General features: G+C 36.5%; 1 protein-coding gene across 4 annotated transcripts in view; it reads right to left on the bottom strand.

Moving 5' to 3' along the window:
• LOC141434773 (zwei Ig domain protein zig-8-like) overlaps positions 1-21,983 on the bottom strand; it is a 450,603-nt gene that overhangs the window by 92,737 nt on the left and 335,883 nt on the right. The window lies entirely within an intron of this gene.

Here is a 21,983-nt window from a genome sequence, read left to right as displayed (position 1 = left end):
TTGTTGTGCTTTTTAAGATATACTAGATGTTAAATATTTAGTTACTACGTACTAATGCATGCTGATACTTAATTTTTTGATTGAAACTTAAGATAACCAAGGGAGAATACACAGATTAAAGTCACCTTGAATATCTTGAGCGATCTTGAGATACGGACACGCGATTCTGATGAGATTTTTAAAACAATTTTCAAGCGATAAAATAGAGGTTTTTAAGAGATTTTATTTTATTTCATTATGAAGTTGTTTCTTTTCTATTGCTTAAATGACTGAATTACATATGTCCCTTACAATGTTAATCAAGTTGATAACTGCGGCCCAGGCCACCGCATTCTAAGAGAAGGCCCATGTCCTGCAGCGGGATGTATACACCGTGATAAATATACCAGGACCCCGTTTTTCGTGAAGGTATTTTTAGTGCAGGCGAAGCCGCAGGTTTAAGTTGATAATGGTAATAAATATTTAGAGTTGTCAAGATGCCTCAACACCTTGTCTTGTACCGACGACTCACACCTCACTCCACTCAGACTTATTCCTCCTACAGGATAACATTAATTCGGGCCACGTATTGGTTACGGAAGGTTGTTCAAAGGCGTCTTTCAAACTGACATTAGGGGGATTTCGGGGGATTTCCCCCCTTTGTAATCGCCAACATGAAACAAAGTGTTCTATTGTACCAGCTTTATGAACAAAATGTCGGAGTTATAAAATTTTTAGAGGCCATTTGCGTAATTAGTGCTAGCTTTAATGTCGCTTTGATAGCGCTAAACTAGAGTTATTAGAAGCTTTTTAGTGATATTGGAACAAAGTAACGAAGTTTGTTCGGATTTACTATCTGTTGATCGATTTTGATGATAGTTAGCTTCTGCGTCCTTTATTAACCTTGTCGTTTCGTAGCAACACATTAGTTTCCAAGGTTGTGACGGCAATTACACTCCACATTATGTATGAATTTAATACGAGTATGTTATGGATATTAATTATGTTATTTATAAGTATGTTTATCCATGGGCACGTATTTGAATATCGAAATTTAAAATATCTAAAGTTAAAACGTCGACGGTCAAAATATCGAAAATCAGAATGTCGAACGATCATAAGGTCGAAATTCAAAATGTCGAAAGTATAAATTATCGAACGGTAAAATTATCGAATGCTAAAATTTCGAAAATCCTAATATCGACGGATAAAATATCGAAAATTGAAATTTCGAACGATTCTAAGGTCGAAATTCTAAATATCGAATGTCTATAATACCGAAGGGTACAATAGTCGATTACTCGTCTCGATTACTTCCTTTTCTACGATAAGTAAACAAATTTAATATTGTATGTCTTAAAATTTAAGGTATTTTTGACGCAATATTATTATATTTGAGGAATGTCAAGTGGCGTGTGCCATGCTCGTAAATATTGGCTTTTGTTATGTCATCAGGCGGTTCGTTTTATTGCTTCCTTTTTGGAAGTAAAAGCGATAAATTTAAAAAATTATCCGCGAGGAACCACAAATTTGAATGACTATACAGGTCAGGACAGGACAGGTCTTTGTTCATGTTTTCCGAATTGAGATTCTCTCTCAAAATCTGGTTTACCTTATATTTATTTATAAGTGTTAACAGTTTCAATAAGTTAACCGTTTCAAAGGGTTATTTAATAAATTCAACTGTTAACCGTGTTAGTAAAATAACCTTTTCAGTATCAACACATAACCGTTTAAAAGGGTTACCGATTGAGCCTGTAACCGTTTAAACTGGTTATCCTTATAAATGGGGTTTCCGTTCACTGCTAAGAAGTCAATCCTGATACATTGCACAACTATGAAGTTCCTGATCATTGTTAATCTCAACCATTGAAAAAAAAAATGCTATACTTACTACTCTGTCGCACCTAACAAGTAAGCATTGCATTTTTGTCTATGATTGACATTGTTTATATTCAGAAACTTTATAGTTATGCAATGTGTAATTTTACTTCACAACGACCTTTGACTGTAGTTGCCGATAAGTTAGCGAAGGTATTTTATAAAGTGTGTATTTTTTATACAATGACAAAATAGTATACATACATTGGATTTAGTGCTATGAAGCGATATTGCGGTAGTGTTTTAGTTTCTAATGTTAAGTACCAGACCGTAATTTTAGTTTTATGTTTTTCGTACAACGATGATTTTGCGTACAGTCGAGTTTATAAACTTGTGAGCAAAAATTTGATCAAAAATATCTGAACACGCTTCTACGTCTAATAGAGTCTTCTTCAGATATTTTTGATCAAATTTTTGCTCACAAGTTTATGAACTCGACTGTTCCAATAATTTGACTCGAGATTAGAAGCGGACCTGTCAAAGTTGTGACGTTAGAAAGTGCGATGTTTCGAATAAACAAGGTAGTGATCATTAATGATATACACTGAGAGCTAATTTATTTTATAAGGAACAAAAAGTAGTATGTTTTTAGGGTTCCGGAGTCAAAATGGCAAAAACGGAACCCTTATAGTTTCGCCATGTCTGTCTGTCTGTCCGTCCGCGGCTTTGCTCGGGGACTATCAATGCTAGAAAGCAGTAATTTTGCACGGATGTATATGAAAACTATGCCGACAAAATGGTATAATAAAAAGTTCAAATAAAATATTTTTGGGGTATCTCCCATAGACGTAAAGTGGGGGTGATTTTTTTCTCATCCAACCCCATAGTGTGGGGTATGGTTGGATAGGTCTTTTAAAACCATTAGGTTGCTATTTTGTTTTTGAATTAGTGATTTTTTTGCGAAATTTTCAACTTTAAAGTGCAAATTTTCATTACAAATTCAGGATGATAGTAAGTATATTATTATCAAACTTACAAGGAAAACTATATAACGGTTAAGTTTACTTGAAAATTATTAGTAGTTTAAAAGTTAATAGCAGCCCAAGGTATAAAATTTACCTAAACTTGGATGATTGCGTATGAAATACGAAATCCTTAGAAAAATATTACTTAATTTTTTCGTAATGGCTACGGAACCCTATTTTGGGCGTGTCCCACACGCTCTTGGCCGGTTTTTTTATTTGTTGGAGCCTTTACTAAGCACCCTTAAAGTTTGCTGTTTTGTATTGTATTGTATTGTATTGTAAAACTCTTTATTGTACATAACACACATGAAAATAACATAACACAGGATAATAAGACGTACAAAGGCGAACTTATCCTTAAAGGATCTCTTCCAGTTAACCTTTGAACGATTGACAGGATATCAGACACAAGAGTAGACACTACAAGTACAATGAAAAGGTAAAAGAACCGAAATTTAAATTAACTCAAAAAAAAACATGTTTTAATACATGTTGTAGAAATATACTGTTTGAAATGTACTGTTTTAAAATTAATTCAGAATATTTCAACAAACAGATTGGTTATTGACACTTCTGTCAAATTTTTCAGAATTTATAATTTTGACAACTTTTTCATACATTAAGCTATATTCAAAGTTTAAGGCAGAAGGGGTTGAATGAATCAAAAATTTAGATAAGTTAATAAATTATTACATGGGTGTTAAAACTAACCCAATTATCTGCTGTAATATTCTGAATATTTTTTTAAGATTTGCTTATATTATAGTATATTACTGAAGCTCTTAGTACAACATGTGTAAATAATTGAAGTCAATATAATACAATCGTCATTATTTTTAAGCCGGCGAAGTCAAAGCCGGATGAAGCAAAAATTTAATAACGTTTCACGACAAAAACTCATCTAACCATCCACATATGTACACCCTATTGATTGTACCTCCACGGGACAGAATAAAACAACGACGCCATGATATATTCCGAACGCATACATTGCTGGCATATTTTTTCCAACATTCAGCTAGAACTTTCGCTCAGTACCTACACACGCGAGTTTGAATAACTATCACCTAGTGTCTTAAATGATGTTCATATAGGTTTGTAGAAATAATAAAAACGTAAAATATGAACTCATAGCAGCGTTCGGGTAAAGTTTTCAAATTTGTATGAACGCTTGTACCTAATGCATTTAAAGCAGTGAATGTGAATTTTTGTTGCGCACAAAAGTAATTCAGAAAACAGAGAATTTATAACTGGTATGTTTGATTTTTAATAGATTTCAACTAATGAAATAGTTGTTTTAAAAGGAGTTGGCTAATAAGATGACACAGTTCAGTATTGCACTGTCACAAAAGCTTAAAAATGAAATTAAATTGATTGTTGTTGTGTTGGATAAATAGTATATTCAACATTAAATTAGTTAGCCCAAATGAATCTCCCCTAGTGAAGTACCGGTATTGAGTCTATGATATATTATGATCTTTTTTTTTTGCCCGAATGTAGTCTTTAGATGAATGATTGTTTCGTATCATCTAACCTGTATTGAAATTGAAACAATCAACTTTTCAAGAAAATTTTATAATGAACCTAACCTAAACTACTCCAAGTGAAAGATTATAAGGAATATTTTCATTTTCAACTGAAGAAAAATTAAACCAAACGATCATTCGAGCAAGCAACAATTAGACCAACACGTATTCGACTAACCTGGCACCAGCTAGCATCAAAAGGCTATTTTTTCCAACCTTGCAGAAACGTCAAGTCACCAGTTCCAGTGACCTCGCCGGCATACTCTACGTAACGTACCCCCATACGTTGCCGGCACGTACCGACCTCGACCTACCTACTTATACAGGGTGTCCCACGACTATGCCAATGGAGGGAAGTATCTTAAATATTGCTGATATATTTTTTCACAAAGAAGGCTTACTTTTTGATTTTGAAAACAATTTAAACTGCATTCAAAGATTTTTGCATAATCTTCTATCTGAGATAATCGAGTCCAACAAATTTATATCAACCCATATCAACTTACCTGAATTCATAAATGTGAAATTTCATTGTTTTACTTTTATTCAAGATGCTGTGTTTTAGAGAGCAGTGGTAGTTGGGGGAGGCCTTTGCTCAGCAGTAGGACTGATAGGCTAATAATAATAATAATTTTATTTGAAAAAAAAACAGTATGATTGAGCCTTTGGAGAGGTATCGTAAAATTACAGGTGTTTTTTTACCACTTGGCGGGTTTGATTCCCGGTTAGGGCCTGCGCTAGCAGACGCGGTTTACACAGAGCGGGCAGACGCTTATTGAAAAATAGTATGAGTAGCGTTAACTGCGTGCAACGGATTTTACCTGTACCAGCAAACGCAGGCGTGCGCTCACTTCGTGCACCCGCGCCATCTAGCGTAGGCCCTTTAGACGCGGAATTACTCGAAACGATTTGAATGCAGCTTGACACACACACACACACACACACTCACAATCATCACACCTGTATTCCCAAATGGGGTAGGCAGAGCACTCACGAAACGTTACCGCTTCGGAGCCACTTTTAGCAATTTTAGGTTTTAAGTATGACAAAAACGGTACAATAGTGACAGGTTGCTAGGCTGTCGCCTACGGTATAAATTGCAGTTTCAATTGTTTTTAAAATTAAAATGAAGTCTTCCTTTAATATTTTTTTTATCTACAATATTTAAAATACTTTCCCTCCATGTGGCATAGGCATGGAACACCCTGTAGGCAACTTAGTAGGTATAGCATTGTATCGAAGTACGGAAAGCACACTCGACTGATCAAAGCCCCAGCCACCTTTGTTGTGATAGATTGCCTATGAAACTTGTTTTTTATTACCACGCTTTATGACGCATTTTTGTTTGGTATCTTTTGTCAAAAAAGTGATTACATTTTTTTATTAGGACGCTGTTTCTATTAGGACTTGTTGCCGCATTTTTGTAAATGTTAATTGATGATAAGATGATTGGATTTATTGACAATTTCGTTTTTGATTCTGTCTGTCTGTGAAACCGTAGCTCTCAAACGGATAAAATGATTTGGATGTGTTTTAATTACTGTAAAAGCGAGTTATGATTCAGCTATTTTCGAAATATTGAACTTTTTAATGTAATTTCACACAAATATATGTACCTACTAAAATACAGGACAACACTAAAATATAAAGTTTTAAAAACACAAAGCTGTTAGGTAACCTAAAAGGTTTTTAATGCCCAAAAGTTTAGAACAGTAATAATGGCCTAAGCAATTAATTCGAGTACGTATAAGTAGTAAAAATAAAGTATATTTTGTGACTACCTTTTGTAAAGTTCTTGGCTGTAGTTAAATTGTATAATCACTACATCCAGGTTACAAAGATACTAAAAGTACCTGCGTCTTTATTTAACACTTATACAAATATTCATATTTTTTCATACATACATACTCGTACAAATAACTGCCCCGAGCTATTCCCAGTACCACTACCATGAGTTTACAGTGACCGTACCTACTCGCTAGCGACGGCGTAAATTATTTGTATGGAGAAATTGTACAGCGCCCCTACAAATAATACAAATAATTTACGCCGTCGCTATCGAGTACGGTCACTCACGATAGTGGTACAGGACCTCAAGTTTTGTAGTCAGTCGTTTTTAGGGAACAGTTACAACTTACAAACAGATACTATTGTAATTGACACATTTATACTATACAAATCCAATCTTACGTCATTAGCAATAGAGCTTGTTATAGCCTAAATTGAATAAAGATATTTTGACTTTGAGAGAGATAGCGTATTTAGCGTGTCGACTATTCGGACGTTTAGCTTACTAAGCACACAGACGAAGGTTTAAATTATTTTGTGGACGTAAATACAAAAATTTACAATTCTCCGGATACAATGCCAAGGGACTGGCATCCAATTAACGTACTGAAACTCCAAACCATACAAGCCAGTTTACACCATTTCAGAGTATAATACACAGTGCTTATGCAGCCCTGTTCAACACAATACGTCAGCAACAATGTTTACTAATTAAAATGTTTCGTTATCCGTATACTTCGACTTTGGAAAAACATGTGGGTAAAAATATTTCCATATCTCAAAGGTCTAGTTTCCGATATTTGGAGTTTTAAAATACGATAGCGACACGTCATTCCACCGGCCACGCTGCATTTGCAAAAGTGATGTTATTTAGTTGTGATCTCTCTTACTTCATCCCGTTTTTCTAACTTTAAAATTTGCAAATATTTTTAATGAACTTTACTGTCACAGAGATCATAGAGATGCAATAAAAAAAACGACTTTTCGAATTTTCCATGAAACAGAGAGCTGGTTTATTTAATTGTCTTTCCTCTGGAGCGAAGGAATTTAAACTAGTTTTCGTAATAAAAATATGAAACCGTCTTGAATTATCATCTTATAAATTGCAGTAGATAAATTAAATATGCAGTACCTACACGAAATTCAGACATAGAATAGAGAATCCACCCTGAGTCCGTGAAAGTGTTAAAAATTACGATTTATGCGAGCGAATAACGTCGTATTTTAAATGCAAAAAAATCAGTCGCATTGCTATGAACAGCTTATTCCCAAGATAGTCCGCGAGTCTGTAATGCAATTGGATCATTGTCGGTAAAAACGCTAACACAGACGTCGTAAAACGCCGGAAAAGCGTTTTCTTTTCCTTCTGCAATTTAAGGTTCTTTAAATGAGGTGTGAAAACGTTAAGTGATTCCGACCGGCGAGATGCGTTAAATGTGCTCTGGTATATACCAAGTCATAATTGTGAGAATTGGATAGTTTTTTTTTTTTTTTTCTGGCTCGCGCTTGCGCATCTGCACAGACGCGTAATTGGATAGTTTGATGGCTTCTAGCAAATGACGCTGCATTATAATAGTAACTGGCAACTGAAATTTATAGTTTTTTATTTGTTTTTTAAAAATGGAAATGTTCTTCGTGACACGGGACGAAATTCAATCCGCATGGCATATTGCATTTGTAAACTTTGTAGACCAGTTTAGACATGCAATAAAAATCGTGCAAGTTGCACTAAGTATATTGCGAGGTTGTAAAGCGAACGAGTTTGAATTGGTCAATCGAGCGCCGCAATGTAATGTAAATTGCACTCATGCAATCATTTATGTTAGGAAGAACATATGTGATTTTCCCACTAACGTCGATAAGCCAAAGGCTACTAGAAACACAGGGAAGCTTAAAGTTCCATCTTACAGACTGGCTAAAACCAAAAAGTCGTTTAATAATAAAATTCCAAAAAAATATTACAAATGAAACGGATACAAAATTCAGATCTATTGTCAAGAAGACATTATTATCTAAGGCGTATTATAAAGTTAATGATTATATCATGGACGAGATATTTGGAAATAATTCCGATACGCATTAGCGATCCCTTCAAATAGCGAACCTACTATGTTAAAAATAAAGTTGTGTTAAATGTTTGTGATGTATAGATATCATTTAATAATATTGTAAATCTGTTTAAAAAAAATACCTCGTTGAGTTTCTTGCCGGATTATTCTCAACAGAGGTTTTTCCGAACCGGTGGTAGATTTTTTTTGACATTCATATGTGCTTGTTATAGCCTAAATTGAATAAAGATATTTTGACTTTGCACAATTTTTCTTGCAGGTGTAAACTAGGCTTTAATTTGGGAACCTTACAACTCCAAGCTATCAGTTCCAACGCCAGCTCTAGCCCAAGGAAGAGCGAGAATGTCTACACCGCTTCCGCGCCTCTCAAAAGGCGCCATTATAATTTTATTTTACACTGGAAACTGGAACATGGCGCCGCTTGCTATTTGGTGCTTGGAGCGACCACTCCTCTAGCCCGGGGCTGGTGCTGATCCGTTCTACGAGCAATGTCTACCACTCACTGCCACAATTTGTTCACCCATTTATTGACGAGCGCCAGATTACGTACTTTGCCGAAATCGAAACAAAAATAAACAAAATGTTTGCTATTAAAATCGATAACAGCTGGACATTCTAAAAGCTTAATGTAGGCTTATACGTTTACCACAGGACATTCTGTTCAGAATATACCATAAAATCTTCATTACAAATTGGACGCCCATCGGCGTCTGCGGCATTATTTATATTTGGCGTCGCCAGCCGATGGCCCAGAGGGAGGGGGGGCAAGTTGATATGGAGAATGAGAAAAGTATGAATTGTAGGTAGGTATTTATTGGAAGTGCCTCTCCCTGCTCCCCTCTGGCGATGCTCTTGGCCACATTGTGCCCAAACAATATTTGATACATACATACATACATAAAATCACGCCTCTTTCCCAACGGGGTAGGCAGAGACTACATACTTTCACTTGCTACGATTCTGGCATAAAACTCTCGCTTCCTCTACATTCATCAATCTTTTCATGCATGCACGTCGGTTTAGAGTACTCCTAACCCGACCTTTCTTCAGAACGTCCCCGATTTGATCGTGGTACGTTCGTCTAGGCCTTCCTCTCCCAACGTTCCCATTCACGCATTCACAATATTTGATATGCCTGTAGATTGTTCGTGAAGTCATTGTGAAGCAGGCCTCGGAACAACAGTGTCGTAATTATTATTTGCGACACGGCTACTAGGTATAATTGGGTGTGCACACTCAATTTACGTTGGCAAACACGACATGGCGATAGGGAATCAATCTGATATTTTAGAGAGGTGGACCGGAAAACCGAATTGTGTTTATAAAATAAATAAATACAAACCCACGAGAAAATGACTAGTTTTCAAGTAAGTAGGCAGTGGGTTCTACAAGGTAAGTGTAGAGTATGGTGATGATGATTATGATGATGATGACGCAGTGATCAAATTTTAGAAGCTTCAGTAAGATCTTGGCGTTGATAAGTAAGCGACTTTTTTGTGTGTCGGCTGCAACTGAGACAATAAGCGAATTATGTTAATATTTTAAGACAAAGTATTTTATAAATATTTCTTCGTTTTAAACCGGGTACGCGTCAAACTTAACCTCGTAAGGCCCAATGTCCTAAATTTAGAACATACGTCAAAGTAAATATTAACTTTTACGGATTGACATCAAGTTTTAAGTGTTGCCTATCGAAATTTAACGTGGGTCTTACGAAGTTAAATTAATAACGACTAACAATTCTACGACTTTCGTTTCGTGAAATGAGTTTTCCACGCTTGGAAAAACGTCGGGAACACCTGTTTCGATCAAAACTACTGATAGGCGGATGGAAAACTTTTTAAAAATGAACAGGTCATGCTATAAAATGGCAAAGGTATATTTTAGGGCAGATCTTTTTAAGCGATATGCCTGTGACTATGATTATGTGTATTATACGTATTAGCTATTGGCTATAATTTATGTCAGTACCTGGGCGACCGAGCTTCGCTCGGACTAAAACCCGATAACAAGCGTTTTTCCCGAGATAAGACCACTTGGCGGACTTGAATCCCAAGGCCTCTAGGTTGGCAACGCATCTGCAATCCCCTGGTGTTGCAGGTGTCTATGGGCGGTGGTGATCTCTTATCATCAGAGACCCACTTGCTCGTTTGCCATCCAGTTGATAAAAAAAAAAGAAAAGTTATTTAATCGATTTTTCATCCCCGAAAAACCCAACATACCAAATTTCATCCAGGTAGGTATGGATGGTGGTGGTATGGATGAATAGATGGGCGTACGTGGTGGAGTAGTACGGGAAAATCCTAAAACTAAAATACAGTATAATCTATAATAGATAGCTATTGGAAAAGCGCCATCTCTCATCAAAGGTGAACAATACATGTTCTTCGTTCAGTACATTCATACAAACATGTAACTTACCACATATAGATGCTTGGTGACGAAAAGTCTCAAAGTAAGTATTTTGAAAATAACGGTTTAGAAATCTGGCGAAGCAATGCATCACGAAATGATCAAGAACTGGGTTCGATTCCCAGCCCCTAGCTATACTTTTCTGGCTTTTTTATGTGTTCTAGTTTCATAATAATGATAAAGAAGCAACACATACTTTCAAGATCAATCACAATCTGCCAAATATTTACTTCTAAAAGAACCCATTAAGATATATTATACTTTTTTTTTTTTTTTTTTTTTATTCGATTGGATGGCAAACGAGCAAGTGGGTCTCCTGATGGTAAGAGATCACCACCGCCCATAGACACCTGCAACACCAGGGGGACTGCAGATGCGTTGCCAACCTAGAGGCCTAAGATGGGATACCTCAAGTGCCAGTAATTTCACCGGCTGTCTTACTCTCCACGCCGAAACACAACAGTGCAAGCACTGCTGCTTCACGGCAGGATTAACAAGCAAGACACTCCAAACAGGTACCATTATACACTGAAAGGGTTGATGGATTTACCAAATTTGCAATGATTGGTTGGATTCCGTGGAAAATATGATAAATATAATAAGACCTCGTAATGGAACCTACTTATCTAAAAAGACTGAGGTTAACTAGTCGCTAGCAGAGTTATTGCTAAACCATTGACCATAATTTAACCTATTTTACTAAAGTAACAAGTGAGATAGGATGGATTACGGGTCAGTTTTATGTAAAAAATAGTATTTTGGTACGAGTACAACAGGTAGTATACTATATCTACCATATAAATTTGGTCTACAATACGAGGACCAATCATTTAAGTATGGTAGAATTAACCAAAATTCGTCATAGGACCAGAATCAAACCTCTTCTTTGGTTACATTTACATGTAATCTGGTTTTACCTGGATATCCAGACTAACATTTTTGTACTCTAAATATTATATCCACGTCTCTGACTACGGCAGTTAAACACCCAACTGGGTATTCAAGTACCTCGATCAATATGCAGTATATCTCGGAACCCTCAGCGCACTGCATTGCGCAAAGTCGTTCCTGTTACTTTAATTTAAAGGATTTCCATACGTGAGGCTTGAGCGAGCGGAGCCCGATTTAACCCCCACTTGAGCAGGTCGGGACTTAGTCCTTTGACTTTTTAGGAATAGGAATTTTAAATTTAGTATCAAGCCCTTTTGATAGAATTAAAAAAACCGGCCAAGAGCGTGTCGGACACCCCCGAAATAGGGTTCCGTAGCCATTACGATAAAATTAAGTAAAAAATTTCAAAGGAATTCTCGGAAACTCGGGTCGGGTTTCGTCGGGCAGTCGCGCGAGCAGAGCGGTGGCGCATAGTATGCGTGTTGCGGCAGCCGCCGAGTCGCGTGCTCCTGAGAAGAAGAGCTACGAAATAGCCCGAAACATGTCGAGCTAAACTCGGTTTAAGACGTGAGTTATCCGTTACAATATCATTTAATATCAGAAACTTAATGCTTAGGTCACCGACTTACATAATGTTTACCAATTATCAACTCAATCGGTTTACTAGTTTCAGAACAAATTGGTTGTGACATAGACAGAAAGACAGACGCACGAACACGAGTAATCCTGCAAGAAAAATTGTTTATTTAGCACACTTGTTACAGTTGGTGCCTGTATCTTGGTAGCCTGAGAGTTACCTTGGTAGCCTTTTTTTTGTTTGCGAAATATTCAACTTTAAAGTACAAATTTTCATTAAAATTGAGCGTCCCCCCCTCTCAAATCTAAACCGGTGGGTGGAAAAATTTGAAAAAATTCACGATGGTAGTAGGTATATCAAACTTTCAAGGAAAACTATAACGGCTAAGTTTGCTTGAGAATTATTAGTAGTTTTACTCTTACATAGCAGCCTAAGGTATAAAATATATCCAAACTTGGAAGATTCCGTATAAAATAAGAAATCTTTAGAAAAATATTAATTTTTTTTCCTAATGGCTACGGAACCCTATTTTGGGCGTGTCCGACACGCTCTTCGCCGGTTTTCCTTTTTGAGGTATGGAACCCTAAAAAGTAAAAATATTTGAAATTTATAAACCGAAGCTTTCCCAAAATAGTTTAAAAGGTGAACCTTACTAATTTTCCCTTATTTCGCTAACCATTCCCTCTTTTGACCCAACAATTTATTCCAGCAGGGAATTTCTCACTGAAAATTCGTCCCGCATTTTTCAAGACTCAATAAATTTAATCACAATGTAATGTAGGGGGCGTGGGAGATAAATCACCCCCCCGTCGCACAATAAAGTAAGTGGGGATGTAGTGAAGTGGGGGGAATAATTGTTAATAATTTTCATTTAATTGTTCTCAGCTAATTTAGTGTTTAAAAGCCCTGGAATGGTGTTTAATGGAGCTCTAATGTTTGTTGAAGATAAAGTATAAACAGCTAACTATCTTAGTGCAAAAATTAATTATTTAATTTAAAAAGAAACAACGTCTTCGCTGGTGCGCTGAGCCCGAAGACTCGGTGAACTAAACACAACTTGAACTAAAAACAGGTTTAGTTGGAAACGCGTTAGTGTAGTGTGGTGGTGGTGGTGATAGTTGGGTTTGTGTGATTTGTGAGTGTTCTTACAGTGTGGAGGTGGAGGAACTGCATGAACACTCATTTTTTGCATAAACGTAGCTATCATTACGTTGTAGGTGAGCCAAACACCTAATTGTTTTTAGTTCATTGGTATGGATTTCCGCAAAGTATCGCCTGGTACAATAAGCCAAGACTCTGTGATAGTCCGTTGATCGGGAACAGGCTACAGAGCCTGGAACACCGTCTATAGTTGCCTGTTTGTCTGTTTTTTACCGGATACATTTTGATGAGTAAGCGCAGGAATTACGTAATTTAATTCTTACCACTCCATTTTATTAACGGACACCCAGGCTTATTATAATTAAAGTCTTCAACTTGAAACTTTTTCAAGCTAAAGTAAGAATTCAGAAATTACTAACAACTACAATCTAACACGTAACCGTTCCATTAAAATTGCGGGTATTTTCTGTCCCTATTTTTCAACTGAGCCCTAATTAAAATTCTAGAAAATTGTGCTAACTAGCTCACAGGCCTACCATGAAGCACTTTACCCCTGCAAATGGTTATCGTTTCTAGATCGCCGCTTATTAATTCTTAGCAGGGGCACCGTGCTTGCCTGGCACGCTGCCACATCAATTTGCGAATCATATTATTAGGCTAAATAATAATTTGTGTCGCACCTTTTGCTATGAAATTGAAGTTTGGCTCTTTGGATTTTGGGCCTAATTAGGAATATAGGTACTGTATATACTTCGTTTTTTTGCATTAGAAAGAAGTTAAGCGATCTTGACGTGTCTTTTTATTGAACAACACTTTCGAAAAATAAGTCATAGCAAATAGTAACAATTAGCAAGGACATAATTTATTTTGTGTGACTTTCCGTAATTGCACTCTCCTGTGGCCCGGCGGAAGACCAGTGCTGGTTTTCAACCAGCGATATGCTGAGCCGGGACCTTTTTATAGCGGCAACATTTCATTGTTATTTTTACTTATTATGTGTCATTACTGTTATAAATAAATTATTTTCATTCTTTCTTTCTTTCTTTCTTTCATAATATACATATTATAATTGTTGTATATATAATAATATGATCATTTGCATGCTTTTGGTATCATAAGTAATAGTTACTGTTTTTTTATAAACGTTTTTCAAAAAAAGGCCTGTCAAGATTGTTAACCCTTTTTCTAATGCTAAAAAAAAACGAATATAAAAATTTGACATATACACTACATTTTGGCTACGTGATGCCGTAAGTAAAAATGAAAAAGTTCATTTTGATACAGGAAAGAGTTTAAAATAGTGTATCCGAAACTTAAAGCTTTTGCACACCACGTTTTTCTTTACATAAAAAAACCATACAACTTGCGGGTTTACTAATGTTTCGGCGAATAACGTTTGGCAACCGTTTCATTTCGCAACTTTTAATTTCCCAACTGTTTAATATTTCTGAAACTGTAAATATTTCAGGATTTTTATAAAACTAACCTAACCTAAAGGGTTTTCCACGATGGAGCTGAAATATTTACAGTTTTAGAGTTTGCGAAATGGAACAGGTTGCCAAACGTTACGTTGCGAAAAGGCAGTACCCGTAACTCGCTTGCGTGTCGAGTATGCATCGATATTTTTGTGAGCCTGATCCTGTAATTTTGAAACCGCAATTCCTGCAAAAGGTTTTATATTGATGAAAAATAATAACCAAGCAAAGCTACAGGATGTCACGTCAATCCAGATAGTTATTAACGCAGCGTTTTGGTTGGAGCTGTCAAACTTTCAGTTACAAGCCGCGACGTGTTGCAGCACGGCAGAGAAGGCAAAATTGTCGTTTAGTTTTTATCTGTTTTTTTTCCATCGATATTTAAAATGTGGATTCTTTAACCTGTATGCAATCGATGATATACTTATGTAGTAATATTAAAAGACAGAGATAAATTATGTTATTTGGATTTATTATGTGTTGTTTGTTATAATTTAAATGTACGTATACAATTTTGATTTTAATACTGACCAAGGGAACACATAATGCAGGTACTACTTAAGTAACTTAGTTGTAAGATTTAAATCGTTAACAACCCATTTTGTCTGAAATAAACGATTTTATTACATTTAATTCATTAGCAAATTAAGCGTAACAATTTCACTTTTAATTCAAGCTTTTTATGATTGTGTCAAGTGCAAAAATAAGCATCTATTCGATCCACTCAAAAATAATGTTACGACGGCCTTATTGCGTCGGATTAAGAGTCTGTGGTACTTATTTTTGAAACTTTGAACAAGTTCATATTTTTACACTTGACTGTACACTACTATTATATCTATACTTGCATTGTGATCCAAAGAGTATTTCTCTGGACCAAATTTCAAATCTATGCCATTAACTGTTGAAGAGTTCCGTCGCCTGTGAAGACGATCCTGGCCGGACCATCAGAATGGCACTTTATTATTGTATTGCCACCGTGAAGTTGCATGGTTTTTGGAACGTTAAACGTCCACTTCGTTGGAGTTTTGCCCGCGCTGTGTCTTCAGTTTGTCGACATTACTCGAAAACTTTTTGTCTCAAACGGTTCTGCCCATCGCCACTTCAACGTGGGCAATTTACTGAGCCTTGCAAGTAACTTTACTAACTTTCTTAGTAGGTACTATAGCTCTGCAAGTAATATCATGTTTCAGTAAAAGTAGCTCTCAAAATGTCTCCTCTGTACGCTGTCACACAGAATTTTATACATCTAGCTGCATTTAAAACTATCACGTAGCTAACTAGGAATAAGATTTAAATTTACTTGTAATAGTGACACCTTTGGAGTCGTTGTTGTGTAAGTTCAAAGCAAACTCTATTTTCTTTGGCATAAAGCTGGTTATCACTTGTCATGCTGGCGACGTCTTTGGATTATGTAGATGTAGAAATAGGATTAAAACTTTACCCGGGTACAAAGAGCAGTTTTAAAACAGTATACCAATTAAATTACGGAAAATGTTTGTTTTTCCCTTTTTATATTAAAAGTATAAATTTACCTTACAACTTAAACTACCGCCCACCATGAAGCAATCCAATCTTTTCTGTCCTTGATGAGTACCAATCTAACAAACAACTAACAAAAATGTTGGTGCAAAACACCAAGTTAACAAATAATTTAATATGAAAAATAATGTATTATCTAAAAAAAATAGAAATAAATAGAGTTTTGATAAAACTTAATTTTTAATACAAAATTTGTTGTAAAATGTACTTTTTGTTAACTGTATTTCCACTGTTATTTAAATACCTACATACGTGCACCACAATTCATGCCAATTCGACTAATAAAAGCGGGTCAAATTTGGCTGGCTTAATTTGATTACAGACGGACATCAATTCAGGTGAAAGTAAAAAAAAACTTGTAATAAAACTTAAGAGTTGGGGTAAATATGGGGTGCAGAGTGTTAAAGCGTTGTCTTCATAGCGGTGACCTTGAACTGATAGATAAGCGCTGTGTAATCGAAAAAACTGAATCATGTATTGCACCAGGGTGGAACCTTTGTGCTAATGTCATGTTGACATCCCATACATTTGGCAAAGAAATCACAACGAAAAGGATCCACCCTGGTATGTGGTTCAGTTTCATTGACTGTAAGAGGTACAAGACCAAGTTTCAGCCCCGTTTGTCACTATGTTAAAGCTTAAACTACGAGCGACTGATGTGCTTGTAGAGCTTCGATTACTCTTTAAATCTGTGCACTGTGTCCCTCTCAGTGACGTGACGCGGCATTACGCAGAGCTGAGTGCGACTTAGAAGAGGATCCTGCTGGAATATCCAGGAATATTCATGGAACTGTAACGCATCAGACTCGTATTATCCTGTCCATTATGTATTTACCATCAAACACTTTGCAAACATCGGGTAAAGTTAAAACCTGGCAAAATAACAATATAACAAGTATGCAAATTTCAGACTGCTTAATTTTTTTTTTCACAAAAAACTCTGACTGATTTGTCGGCCGGATAGCTATGTAATTAAAAACCTGACTACAGAACTTGAGGTCCCGGGCTCGATTGCCGGTCGTGGTAGATATTTTGTATGAAAAATTCAAATGTCTGTTCACGAGTCTTGGATGTTTAGTATATATTTAAGTATGTTTATCCGTTGCCTAGTACCCAAAACACAAGCTTTGTTTACTTCGGGGATAGATCAATAATTTAAATTGTTTTGTGGTAATACTTAATTGTTTAAAGGACGCCCAGCTGTGGGACATTCATCCAGACGAAATAATATTATTAATAAACAAAGACAGCGATATAGCTACATGACACATTAAATTACAGAAACTTATCAAAGACAGGTGAACGGACCCTTACTAATGTATGTTTTACACGATAATCCTACACAATGTAATATTTCGCTTTGTTCAGGAAAATTATCTCTACTAGCCGTAGTTATTGCCTGAAATAAAAGGCTTTAAACAGTAACAATAGAAACACGTTCGTTCACACCAAATTGGGACAAAAGCGCTACTACTAAGTTGGGGCAGATAATATTCTACAAAACAAACAAATAAAATCAATGAAACAGAGAAAAAAGCTAAGGTAGCTTAATGGTTCAATCTATGTCCTCTCAAGCAGAGTACTAAGCTGTTCAAACCCAGGCATTTGGATTCGAAAACAGGTAAATCATGGACTGCAATCATTCTTTTTCTTTACGTTTACGAAACGCTTTTCAAGGATTTATTTCTCTTTGAAGATTTCTTTTGTTTCCGAGCACTCTCTGACCGTCTTGATCCAATAACGCACGACAAAAATATAGAACCAGCTTCTTGGGCCAGCATTTCCGGAGCGATACTTAGGATCTTTAAAAGACGAGCCTATAAAACCTCAAAGGGCCAGCAATGTAGATATGATACCTCTCGTGTTGGACACCTATTGGGCAGAAGTAATTGCTTATTTAAACGAAAACATTCAAATCCGTTCAGCCATTCATCATCCATTGCGTTGGTTGAATAATAAACATCCAAGCATCTCCATAAACTTTCTCATCTATAATATTAGCAGGATAGAATAAGATAATCATAAGACGGCAGGTGATGTCGGTAACCGAACGACAGTTTCAACAATCCAACAATTCATCCGTGGGCAGTTTCAAAAGTTAAATTACACAAAAGTTTAATGTCACGGCACAAACCGTTTATTCTGCCGGCTCATTTCCGATAAATTCCGGTATTTTCGCCGACTTCATTAAAATGTTAACGATTCGCTTAATTTTAGTGCTGCTGGAAATTGGCTCGCTGAGTTTCAACGAATTATTTGAGGCTATTGAATCGTTATTATTCTAATTCCTAGACAATTACAGTGGCGTTTATAATATACTTTTTTATGCAACGATACGGTAGTGTTCTTTTTTTTTGAGGAACGGAATACTTCAAATACAGTAAACGCTGTACAAACATATATTATCGAGGTTAAAAACAGTAAATCGTTAGACTCTGTGCTCTATTATTTATAGTTATTTTTTCTGCTACAAAACTACCTCCACTGAATGTGGTAGAGTTAGGAAAGTTTTTATTTACTTAACCGTTTATTTAATTCGTTATGTTTCCGTAAAGACATAGTTACAAATAAAGTATTACCTACAGTCGACGATTTTAAATCACGTACCAGGGTGGAAACTTTTCACGATTTCTTTGGCAGATGTATGGGATGTCAACATGACATTAGAAGCACAAATGTTCTACCCTGGTACATGGTTCAGTTTCCTTGACTGTACCTAACGCTTGAATTGATGTATTTGATTTATCCCAATAACACCATTTTGCACGTAGTTCTTGGAAATTAAAGGACAAATTGGTCATAAAACCGGCATGATTTAAAGATAGCCCTCGCCTTCGGTTTATTTCCCATATGATTCCAACAAAGATTACTCAAAGCAAAAAAGATAAGGTCCTTAATATTAAATGAAGAAATATTGGGCCGCGTTACAGTGTGGTGCAAGCGAAAGAAAATAAAACTCGTACTCGTACGTATATCTATACGCGGCAAGGCTAAAATCAATTTACTTAGTTTACTACCTAGCCCGATTTAGACCATGCTAGAAAAATCGTGCAAGTTGCATTAGTAGGTACACGGCGAGACCGTAAAGCGAACTATTTTGAAGTGGTTTCCTGACAGGTGAAATATCGCTAGATGGTGTTATAGTTTGGCTAATGAAAGCTGAAACTAACTATTATTTGAGTGGCAACATTATTCAAATGTCATGGGCAAACAGACCAAAGAGTATAAGAAAACAGGCACTTGAGTTTGTACTATTATCTATTTTGACTTGTTGAGTTTAGTATCTTCGTGTGTTAAAATAGAGTTTTTTGGAAATATACTGCTGAAACAGGGGCGAAACAATCACAAGTGGTGTGCCACAGATTATTTTAACCATGATAAGCAAATTCAAACAAAAACAAACAGAGAGAGAGAGAGAGAGAGAGAGAGATAGAGGGAGAAGCCTTGTTCAAACAGAAAAAAGCGTGTTTAGATTTTTAGGTTAGTAGGCATGGCAAAATACTTTGATACTGATATCCCTTTCAGAACTGGTCAATACAAGTGTGGTTTCTAACCTAAGATTTACTTTTTCTCAAAAATATTCGTATTAACCTTTTTATGTTCAATATATCGTTTTAAATAATTACTTATTTTCCAACAGGCATGCGATAGACAGAGAAGCATAAAGTATGCCTAATCGTCACTTTTGTACGGCAGAGAAGCTTCTGTACTTGTACTATTTATTCTATGGTGGTACCTGGTGATACCATCTGCAATTTTTTTGAATTTGCCGCGGTTTTGCAGGTCATCTTTCGTTAGCCAGACTCTAGTTCCGTGAGTTATTTTAACATCGTGTTTAGAGTCTTCTTGCGATTGGCTCCATAAGTTATTAAACCAATCACAAACGAGACACAAATTTCCAAGTTGTCGAACGGACCACTACCAGGGGGGTGTCACTAGGCCATTCCGCCGCCGAGCTACAAGTACATACCGGGCCTCCCCAACGTTGAGGCGATTCAGTGCGACTCAACGCGTGCGAGTGAACACGAGTTATGCGATAGACAGAGAAGCATAAAGTAGGCACGATTCTTATCTTCGTCACTTTTGTACGGCAGTGAAGCTTCTGTACTTGTACTATTACTTATTCTGTGCCACTACCCAACGTTGACTAGCGTTAACTAGCCCGTCCAAGAAACTTCTTGTTCTCTGTCGCAAAACCAAACACCAGTACAGTACTTGCGTACGGAGGGTTCCATGAAAAGTATCTATGAATATCTAATGTTAGTAGCGCTCTGCTCTTAAGCAAAATATACGCAGTGTGAAGTCATTTTAAATAGGTTGCTGACATAGACAGATGGACAATAAACAAATAAGATTTTCAGTGTTTTCATATTGATTGATAAGAGGTACTTCATACCAAATCTCATCATCATCATATACGTCCCACTGCTGGGCACAGGCCTCCTCTCAGAACAAGAGGGCTTGGGCAGTAGTTCCCACGCGGGCCCAGTGCGGATTGGGAACTTCACACGCACCATTGAATTCCTTCGCAGGATAGTGCAGGTTTCCTCACGATGTTTTCCTTCACCGCAAAGCTCGTGGTAAATTTCAAATTTAATTCCGCACATGAATTTTTGAAAAACTCAGAGGTGCGAGCCGGGGTTTCAACCCACGACCCTCTGCTTGAGAGGCGATAGGTCAAACCACTAGGCCACCACGGCATACCAAATGTCAAGTTACCAAATATAATCAAAAATAATAAAAAAAATCTTGATAATAACCGACGTTGTGATTTGTATTAATCGCTTCATTTTTGTACCACATGTTCTAAGAACTCAATATCCTAGCGTGTCCTATGATTGATCTTGATAAAGATAATATGGATTTATAGCAAGCCCGTGTCATATTAGCTGACATGAAAATTATTTTGGGAAGCTCGCAGTTTATTATATGAGGCAACGCTCAGAATTTCTCGGTATTAGGTTTTTTTAAGAACAAATGATGGTCCTTATTTGTAGTCCTTGGAAAAAATATACTTCTTTGCGTTTATTTTGATATTTCTGTGATCAAGGCTTTAAATAAACTATTTTTTTTTGGTGAGCATCCCGCAGGATATCTTTTTATTTTCTGGATAAAAACAAACCTAAGAAGTATATATTTTCCTAAATACTCGAGCGCATAAGCCCGCCTCGCACTTGGCCAAATTTTAGCAGACATTGTATCTTCTTTTTGTGTTAATACTTGAAGTAAGTACATTATAATGTGTTTTCTATTTTTTTTAACTCTGACCGGTAGGTACTTAGTCTCTATCTCACCTAATTCTAAGTACCGATGTCGGCGGCCGGCCGATCGTAAAATCCGCCAGATCACGAAATTCCTAGGCATATCGTGCGTGATATGGCGCCATTTCATGAATTGGCTAAGGGCCATCCGCCATGTCGTTCAAAACTCACCTTTTAACAATTTGCCTAGTGATGTTCAGGCATATCATGAAACGCCGCCATTTCATGATTTGGCCAATTTGGGCAGATCATGAAATTCCTAGGCATATCGTGAAACGCCGCCATATCAGTTCTGGTACAATTCATACTACCCAACTCCTTGCTTCGCTCGTCGTAGCAAAAATTTTTTTTTATGCATATCACGATGTGCCGATCGATCTGCCGTATTGTGTATTGTGTACTGCCGTGTAATAATAATATGCCTGGCCTGAAATAGCGCCATTTCATGATATGCCTAGGTATTTCGTGATCTGGCGGATTTTTCGATTGGCCGCCGACACCGATATCGAAAATGTC

This window comes from Choristoneura fumiferana, chromosome 14 (genome assembly GCF_025370935.1).
Source record: "Choristoneura fumiferana chromosome 14, NRCan_CFum_1, whole genome shotgun sequence".
Classification (NCBI taxonomy): Eukaryota; Metazoa; Arthropoda; class Insecta; order Lepidoptera; family Tortricidae; genus Choristoneura; species Choristoneura fumiferana.
Note: the sequence above shows the minus strand (reverse complement) of the source record. Positions and strands in the feature narration are given on the sequence as shown.